Raw genomic sequence first — 10,178 nt, 5'->3', positions numbered from 1 at the left:
ACTCTGGTTAACTGCGGAGCACCCTCCACAGCAGGCAGAGCAGCTCAGAGCCTCTCGGTCATGTTGGCAAAGCCTAATTTTGCTTCCCCAGAGCCAAGGGACAGGATGACTTATTTCATCCTTGTTGGTAGTGGCTGCAGAAGAGCTGGGCATGGAGGGCAGGGGTGGGCTGGTGAGCATGGGGGACCCATGGCATGACCAGGATCTGGTGGAGAAGTCGGCTCTACTCATGGGGTAACGGGCACATAGGACTGAGCAGAGGTGGGAGATAGAGACCTCCACCTGCATCTCCTCCTCCTCCTGAAACACCTTTCCTTCTCCTTACGGAACTTGCTCCTTTTTCAGCCTCTCACGTGGGAGCATGGCTTGCAGCTGGGGGGCAGGAGACAGCCCCTGCAGCTCAGGTGGTGGGGTTAGGGATACCTCACGTGCCCCATCTCCTTGGCCAGAGCTGGTTCCATTACCACTGAGCCCTGCAGCCACAGCCTCCCCAGGAACCACAGTAACATTCAGAAGAGGAGCAGGATAGACCACAGAGGAGCAGCAATCCCCCAAACCCCACTGTTTAAGCAGTATCTCAGAGCTGCAGCCCACCTGCCGGAGCCCTCCTGGAGCACAGCAATGCGGCTCCATTAATGTGCTCTGCTCTCCTTGCAGTAAAAGTGACAGGACGTTTAGTGTCCTCTTGTGGAGTCTGTTCTCTGACTCATGTCACAGCAGCTGAGAATGAGCCCTTCAGGGACTGGAAATTATAAGCGGCGTTTCAAAGAGTGCAGCTCAAAAAAAAAAAAAAAAAAAAGTGCTGAAGAGCAAGTGCTTCTGGAGCAAAGGATGTTCGGTTAAGTGACAGGCAATTATTTTCGCAAATGTTAACGAATAAATGGACTTCCTCTTCATTATGAAGCTACTTCACAGTCGTCAGCAAATAGCTCCAATGACAATTAGTGAATTTCTAAATAGACTGAGGAATTAGCCTGTATACAGATAACAATGCAATGAGGCAAGACAATAGCCAAGCCTCTCTTCTCACCTTACCTCCTGGGGGGATTTTTTTCTGCAGGCTGGATGGGAGAGGCATTCAGCTAACCTGTATTTTCTTCTCAGCCCTTTCTCAGAGGGAATGACTCTCAAATAAAATCCCACAGTTTAATTTCGGTTTGATACGAATGAGCTTTAATGTATTTAATGTTTAAAGGCAAGCAACTCTGCCTGCTCCCGAGGAGCAGCCTGGTGGGGAGCAGGCAGGGGCAGCGGGAAGAGGAACAGACCCCCGGGAAGCCGCGGCGGTGCTACCACAGCTCTTTTCTTCCCTCTGCAGGCCAGACTCCGATTTTCACTCCTGGACTGTCCCATAAGCCTGGAGCAAGTCCATCAACTCTCCTTGCGTCGTTCTATTATTATTGTTGTTGTTGTTGTTGTTGTTATTATTATTATTATTATTATTATTATTATTATTATTATTATTATTATTATTATTATTATTATTATTATTATTATTTTACCCTGGGGTGAGTCAGGGATAATTGCGATGAAGTCAGAGGTATAAATACCACACAGAAGAGCCAGGGAAGGTGCTGGTTTCAGTACCTTGGTAGGTTTCTCTACATGCCCATCTCACCAGGAGGGATGCTTGCACCTCCATGCATCGGAGGTGACACCTGCCTGCCCTTACTGTCACTTACCTGCTCCTCACTCTCTCCTGACCATCACCTGCAGCTTCTGCCTGAAAGCCGTGGACCACTGACCCTATCATCTGTGTATACATGTAGATTAAGGAGATCCTTGGCATACAGGGCAGTTTCAAGCTAGCACACGAGCTGAGATGCCCTGCGCCATGTGTGGTGCTACCAGACATTTTAGTCCTGGTTGAAATGAACATTTCTGTGAGTGGAGCCTCATCCCACCTGCTTTTTCCTCCAACTCCATCACCTGCCAACCTGAAGAAGGGTTTGTGCCTCTATGTTCAGCTGAGCTGGGAATCTGGGAATCTTCTGTGACTGCTGGGAAATCCAGCTGAGATGCCACAGGTGGAGTTTCAAGTTGCACTTGCCCAGAAAAATAATTCTAGGACCGAGTAGACTTAGGCTGGATAAAATATGTCATATTTACGGAGTGACTTTTCTGACTGAGAGCCAGACTTTGAAAGATATTAGCAAGGGTAAAACATTAAGTGACAGAACAAGGACACTTCAGATGAAGGATGTTGTTCTCCCTTTAATTTACTTCCCTGTACAGCCTTGCAAAGATCTCAGCAGAGTAAGTGTCCTTATTGATGGATACGCTATCCTTGTTAAGATAGGACAATATACTTATTTACAGCTTTCATCATTGTCACGATGGCACAAAGCAAACAGATATAACTAATGAAGATTTAGCTATTACGTAATGTCTTTGTCAAATCCATGCAGAAGTCTGGGTAAAAGCCCTGGGAATAAATCTTTTTTTCTAAGAGCATTTTCAGTGAATTTAAGACATGAAGGGATCTGCTTGTAGTTTATGTTAGGACTCTGGGTATTGCTTTTCTGAAAAGATGGTTCAGGTTTGGAGTGAAAATGAAGAGATGGTCTGAGAAACACCAAAGAAGAAGTGAAAGCTGTGCAGACCCTGCAATGTGGGCTGTGAATTACTGTGTTCATGGTGATGCTGCACGATGAGGCCATTGTGAACTGTGGCCACTAGCTACCACAGTAAAACGAAGATTAAAAAATAATGAATAAACCAGTAGAAGAAGTGGAGGAGCTGCCATAAGAACACATCCACCTTGTTTCTTCATTTCCGAGTGCCTCTGAAGACCACAGCCAGCCAAGGGGGAGGGCAGGAGAAGGCAAGTCTTGCTGCCAGAGTCCGTGATGCTCCACAGCAAAGCAGGTAAGCTAATGCTTCACAGCCCCTGCAAAGGGTATGTGCGTTATGTATTTCAAGTACAACCGGTTTCCCTTGATGTTGTCCTCCAACCTCTTGTCTGAGAACCATGAGGAACTTAAACCAATACTGTAAAAAGCTGGAGGTGGTGCACGATGACCTGGAAAGCTCCTCCAGGACAGGTGAAGGGATGGGCTCATACCCATCCCTCTTCCCCGGTATGATCTTGCACAACCCTCTTCCAGATCACACAGCAGGGAACAAAACAGTCATTGCTGAATGATTTTGATAAGTGTTCTGCAAAAAAAAGCACTCCCTGTGCACAACTAAAAAGCGATGCAATGCATTTAAATTTTCACTGGGTGGCCCATTTCAAGAGAAAAGGCTCCACAACAAACCCACAAATGTCAACAGCCGGCGTGTTTTGGAACTCCAGATTCAGACAGGTATCGGCAGCTTTGATCCATCTCTGCTTGGTGACTGTTTAGAAAATCCTTCTTCATGTCAGGGAAAAAATGGCAAAGAAGATTTATATCCTTCATCTTAGAGTTAGGAGTTGGAATAAGGACATTCTTCCTTCTGACAGATCAGTCAATGTTTGTGGGCTTGGAGGTGGTTTTCACTGGGAGGCAAAGTGTGGTATGAACCTGCTTGTTTAGAAAGACTGAAGTCCAGCAGAAGGAATCAGGGACAAGTTTCTTCCCAGCTGGCACTTTGTCCCAAAGCTGTGCAGGCCTTTTATTAAAATTACACTGTATTCCCCATGGTCTTCTGGGCTCCTTTGTTCCCTCCCTCATATGCAGCTCCTCACGCAGTGTCTGTTTGCATGGGAGGACCCAGGGAAATCATATCTGCATACACCATTTGGCTGCCTCCCCTCCCTTGAATGCAGTCTTGAGAGTCTGGGGCAGCAGCTCTTGCTCCATGAGCAAGCCTAACTGCTTGCCACATCGGAGTGAAAGACGGTCATATTTCATGTCACCTCTCTGCAGTAACTGTGTTACAAACTCTCACAGAACTGGAAATGAGATCCACATCTTCTGAATCAAACCCTGCAACAGCAAGACCCTCTGTTTAGCTCCAGCAAGATCCTTCTGCAAAGCCTGTCGATCCATTTCTAGTTGGGATGTTTTTCCAAACCAAGCTGGACAGATAAGATACAAATTATTTTCTTCCCCCCAACTAAAAAGGAGCGTTTTTGAAGGATGCTGCATATCCTATGACCAGCTGATAAAACAGATGCCAAAAAATGCTAAGGATGAGGGATATATACGAAGTGAGTACAGTCTTTCGAGTGACTATCCCTAAGGAAAAAAAGCAGCAAGGAAGGCAGAGCTAAAATGGTTGCTGAAAGAATGAAAAAAATCAAACTTAATGGTTTGTTACAGTTTGTGGGGACTGAGGAAACAAAGTCTGGAACTAAAGGAGTTGTCAGGCAGTGAGATAGGGTTACATTTCCTCCACATGGAGCCTGCAGTGCTGGCTTGATTAGGCGAAAGAACTTGGGATCGCTACAGAGAAAGCCGCCTTGCTCCCTGTCAACTTGCAAAAGCTAATCAGCATCCAAAGTGACAGCTCCCTCCAGGGCCAGATTTCTTAAAACAAAACTAAAATAAAATAAAAATAAGAAGTCTCTTTGGTTGAGTTTCAAACCTAGCTATCCTACCAAAAGAAAAAAAAAAATAAAAATTAGAATGAAATAGAAAGACTGTGACATTCTCCAGCAACACCCCCAACACTAATCCGCACCGTGATAATAACTTATATGACTCCTATACCTTGCTCAAGCAGCTTGTATCCTGAGGAATACATCAGACTTGATAAACTACTGCCATCAACTTGCACAGTGTGATGAGACTTTGTGTGGGAGGATGCTGCTGTTTTGTGATGCCCTGGAGAAGCTGAGGACAAAATGTGATAAAGAGACCCATGCGGAGCTGAATTTCCAGGGGAGGGTTTTGCGTACATGGAAGGGGAATCATCCGGTTTGGGACTCTGGCCAGGACACAAGAAATAATGCCCTTATTCTTGGCCAAAGCATCAGGAGAGTTTTGTTACTGCCAACTCCAAGCCTTAAAAATTCTTAAGTTGGGGGCCAAAATCGAATGATATTGGCTTAGATATCTTGAGGATTTTTTTTTTCTTTTTAGCAGAGAAGCTTTTCTTTTTCCTTCAGATTTCTGTTCCCTGAGGGTGCATTTTTATACTTTTTTTCCACCGCAAGGAGTTCTAGCAGCAAGTCTCCTATTTGCATGAAATTTGGGATGCTTATTGCGATACCATGACTCCAGAAACTGGCAGAAACTGGGGCTTTAGAGAAAATAGAAGGAGTGATGTGTTGGGCCTGACGCAGAGGGGACAGATACCAGCTGGTGGTCAGGCCACAGGCCATGGCTGGCCATCATGTTATGTGATGTACCTGGCAAGGGAGGAGATAAGAGGGGCAGCTGTGGGCAGGGAGAGAGTGCTTCCAGGTCAGCCAGAAGTCCAAACAGCACCATGAACCAACCATTCGTGCTGTGGGGGCAGTCAGTACTCATGCAATGGATTTTGGACCACTCTGACTTGCATCTTCACTGGTAAACATGGAGCAGAATAGTTCTGAAGCTGCACAGTTCATTGAAAAACAAACAAGACCACGAGACAGACTCAGGCTCTCAATAACAGCTCCACTTTTTGTAACTTGCTTTTCTGTGCCTAAGTGACCAGAAAACTGCAGAAACATATTTTAGCAGATTGTTTCCCACCTCTTCCCTGCCTCCCCAAGGTAGGTTCGATATCCATCCAGGAAAAAAAATAAATAAAAAGCTTCCAATAAATCACAGTTTACTGCCATGCTTAAATCCTGCTTGTCCTTCAGTTCTCTTCTGTACCAGGATCAATTTCCCACACACACACCTCGCAACAAAGTCCCTTGAGATCAGGTGGCTCTTGTGCATTGCATTGCTGGGACTGGTGTGGGATGCTGATGGCTGCTGCAGATCCTGGTCCCAAGGATGCTCAGCTTCTGTGCCGGCCGGGGAGACGTGTCCAGCAGTAAAGCATTGGCCGTCCAGCTCCGGCACGGCGCAGTTACCAGCAGATGGCAGCTGGAGATCGCAGAGGTGCTGCTCTACACCAGTAAGGAGGGAAATTTGGGCTTTCTCCAGCCTCACAAGTGCAGCTTGTGAATGATGGGTGACCTCGGTGCAGGGCCACGGCCTTCCCCCTTCGCGGCCTGGTGCTGGGTGCAGGAGCGTGCACCAGCAGCTCCAGCATGGATAGAGAAGGGGCTGGGGAGGACACGGTGCTCGGTGCTCGTGTGCCCGTGCATAGGAAATCAGGAGATACACAAGCCACGTCTCCTCCTCCTGCACCCTGAGCTTGAACTCTCAAACCACATAATCATTTTGATCGCATTTTCTATCTTGATCCAACCTCAGACCCACTCGTGCTTGTGCCAGCCAGTCCCCAAAATCATTTTGAGTGAAGTAACATGGAGTATAGGAACAATCCCTGAGTACAAACAGCTCCTCTCACACCCAAATCCTCACATAGCACATCATATTGCCATTCTGTGGCAGTTCCCTGCAGCACAAGGCCCAGAAGTGAGTGCTTCCCTGTTTTTATCACTTACTGCTCTCATTTTTGGGCCTCACTGCTTAGAGAGCCTCTCCCTCCATCTCAGCCACTCCTGCCACAGAACCAGGTCACCCTGCTATGCTGCTTTTCCTGCTCCAACTCCACCTCCTTTTTTAAGATGTCCTTGTTCTTGCTCTTCTTTTTCTCCTCCTTCTCCTCCTCCCAGCCCTTTCTCCTCCCTGTGGCTATCCGCACCCACAGCTTATTTTCAGTTCCCCTCACTGCATGTCAGCAGACACTGCACAATGTAAAATAATGTCTGCCCGTACAGGTGAGACAAAGATTAGGTGATGGTTACCCCTATAGGGTGACACCTGGGGAGCCCGTAGCACAGCCAGATCTGGGTCCATCGTCTCCCTGAGCCCCAGGAGGATCCCTTCTGTCCTGGCTCCTTGCAGCCTTCCCAGGCAGCACAGACATAACTCTCATGTAGAAAGTTTTCTTGGCAAGGACAAAAAATTGAAATAGCCTTCCTCCCCTTCCCCCAGACACCAAAGCTTCAGTTCTGCAGGAGCCGATGGGTCCAAGAAAGGGACTGGACAGCACATCAAGCACTACTGGTTTAATCCAACCCCAGTTTCTCATTTACCAATGTCAGCCTCCTATCCAAGCTTTCTTTGGCTTTCATCTCTCCTTTTATCTGTGTGCTGTCTCTGGTTTGCCCCTTCTGGTTGCTATTGCTTTGATCTCTTGAACCTCTGTAATCCAGAGCCGAATCCATGATAGCTTAGGCCAAAGAGTTTGCACGTTTTTACTTCTATGACAGTCTTTAAATTCTTTCTTTCTTTCTTTCTTTTTTTTTTTTTTTTTTCTTCCCTGAAACTTCAGGCAGATTTCCTCTGTGCGGAGAATGGACATTTTAGGTGTCCAAGGTGGGTAAGTGTCCCTTTTACCCTTGACTTCTGCATCCCTGTGCTGTTGGTTTTGGTTTCTTCCATCGCATGGTAGTAGTAGCTCCCCCCGGGCAGGCAAAGGGCTGTACCTGGTTCGATGAGGTCTGCAACACCCCATGGCTGATCACATTGTTTCTGCTATGCAATATTAACCAAACCTGAAATGGCACAGAGGGTTTCTACTGTTCCATGAATAGTTTAATCAGACAAGCATGGGAGACACAGAGGGAATCTGCAAACAAACTCATTTGGTTTCAGCTATTTTCTCATCCAAAGGGTGATAGCAATTCTTCATTTCACCATGGGTTCAGTGGGAAGAAGAGAAAAGACAACAGCTTAAGGGTGAACAGGGTGAACAGGAGCCTCACTTTTTAATTAAAAATGTGGGAGAAGGAAAACACTAGAAAACACGGTTGTCCTTTGAACTTCCCAATTCTTCACTGTAAGGGCCAGTGCCTGGACAGAGCCTGTCCGAGGGCTCCCTCGCAGCCTTGGGGCCCACACAGATGTGACATGGCCCACATGGACACGACACGACACAGCCCAGCATCTCCTGCCCCACGCAGGACAGCCCCGTGCCCAGCCTCGTCTCAGGTCAGGGGGCAGCAGCCGCAGCGGCGGCTCCCTCGCAAACAGCTGCCGAGACGAGGGCCCTGCTGCCTCTCCTCAGGCTGATTCCTTTTGAAAACAAAGCACATAGCATCGGGCCTGTGTTTATTTTCCCCTTAAATTAGGGTGGCTTGATTTTAATTGAGAGATCTGCCAGAATAAGGCACGCTTGTGCAGCTGTCATCAGAAATGTGTACTTGTTTTTCTTGTTTTCTTTTTCTTTCTTTTTCTTTTTCTTTTTTTTCTTTTTCTTTTTCTTTTTTTCTTTTTCTTTTTCTTTTTCTTTTTCTTTTTCTTTTTCTTTTTCTTTTCCTTTCTCTTTCTCTTCCGTTCCTTTCTTTAGATTTTACATTTTGCATTTTACATTTTATTTTTTCTTTGTTTCCCTTCCCTTCTTCTCATTGTTTCATTTTCTTTCTTCCTTCATTCCCTCCTTTCTTCCTTCCTCCTTTCTTTCCTTCAGCTTGCTCCATGCAACCCTTTCCAAGCTAAGCTGTCCCAGTTACAGACAAGAGACAAGACAAAAGGGAAACAATTCCCAGGGGAGCTCTGGGGAAAACAGCTGAAGTGGAGGTGTCTCCTTCCTTTGCTCCCAGCCCTGTCCCCTGTAGCTTATGTGAGAAAAGGATGCTGTGCTTCACCTTTCAGGGATCTAACGGAGAGTGAGCATGAGACAAGTGGAGCCTGGGTATATGACACTGGGAATGACTCTGAAAAGAGCAGTTCACCAGCAGGGAGAGGGTAGTACAGGAATCCTGTGTGGCAGTGCCACCCCAGCTTCCAGTGACATCTCTAACCCCTTGCTTTATATCAGAGAAGTCTACCTTGTGCTGTGGAAAGGAAACAGGAAGATGCAGCCCTTCCTGGTCCTTTTTTTCACGTCTGGAACAGCTGTAAAAAGACAGTAGCCTGAGAAATTGGCTGAACTTCTTGATGCATTCAGCTGTCTAACTTTATATTTGTCCTTTAAATAACTTGCCAAAAAACAAAGAAGCCCAAAACAACCAATCAGTGGGAAAAAAGAACCCAAACAAAACAAGAGAGACTTCCGTTTCCAGCCTTGCCCTTCTGCAGTGGCTGGTCTGCAGTAGTTTAATCTAAACCAGGCTTCGACAATTGCTGGAGAAAGCAATGTCCGTGGTGGGTATTTAGAGAATGGGACTCGCCTGCCGTACACTATCCAGGGGTTTATTACCTGCTGAAAAAGCTTAATGTGCTTCAGGTGCTACGTGATGTCCAGATGCTGTGGCAGAAGCAGCTTGGAGAGTGCTGGTGATAGAAATACTGCTGGGTGAGCGCAGACACATTAGTGCCGAGAGTGATGCTCAGTCCCAGCTCATCCATTCATACAACAACACAGGAATGGCCAAACTGGTTACGACCAAAGGTCCACCCAGCCCCATCCTCTGCCTATGGTAGCCAGCAGGTACTTCAGGAAGGAAATTAGAACAGGGCAAACACATTGCTGCTCAGGGCCAGTGATTTGTGGTGCTGGGATTTCCAGAGCCAGATGTAGTGTCTTTGTATTTAATAGCCCCTGATGAATTTGGCTTCCAGGAACTTGTCCAGCTACTTCTAAATCTTTTCGTATCCTCAGTTCCCTGTGGCAAGCAGTTTCACAGCTTAGCAACACATATCAGTCTGTGTTGCCCATTGTTTATTACCTTGAGGCTGTGTTTTCTCTGTCAGATGCCATTTAAGATTAGACAGGTCATATGGATGAATGGATGGATGGATGGATGGATGGATGGATGGATGGATGGATGGATGGATGGATGGATGGAATGAGTCTGAAATAATGTGGATGTAATGATCAGAAGTATGATTACCAGTAGGCCACAAGCAGGATGTATTTTGGGAGCAGAGACACAACTCCTCACCTGCCTGTCTGTTAGTAGGTCATGCACTGCCATCTGGTTTATGGACAAAATGAGTTTTTGAGAGCAAACAGGAACAGAAGGGTAGCAAATGAAGGAATGTGGGAGAAAATGTGTCTGTCAGGTAGAGAATGGTGTGACTGAAGGCAGCATCCCTCGTTAAGAAAATAGAAGTTGTGTTCCAACAGCTTATGCCCGTGTTAGGTAAGTAAGAGAGATTTGCAGGCAGTGGGATGCCTGTGAAGACTTGGAAGCAAGACCTTAAAGTGGGAAAGCCTACACGGAGAAAGGATACTGCATTCTTACTGCACATGAA

The sequence above is a fragment of the Anas platyrhynchos genome, chromosome 8, assembly GCF_047663525.1.
Source record: "Anas platyrhynchos isolate ZD024472 breed Pekin duck chromosome 8, IASCAAS_PekinDuck_T2T, whole genome shotgun sequence".
NCBI classification, from domain to species: Eukaryota; Metazoa; Chordata; class Aves; order Anseriformes; family Anatidae; genus Anas; species Anas platyrhynchos.
This window is presented reverse-complemented; position numbering follows the sequence as displayed.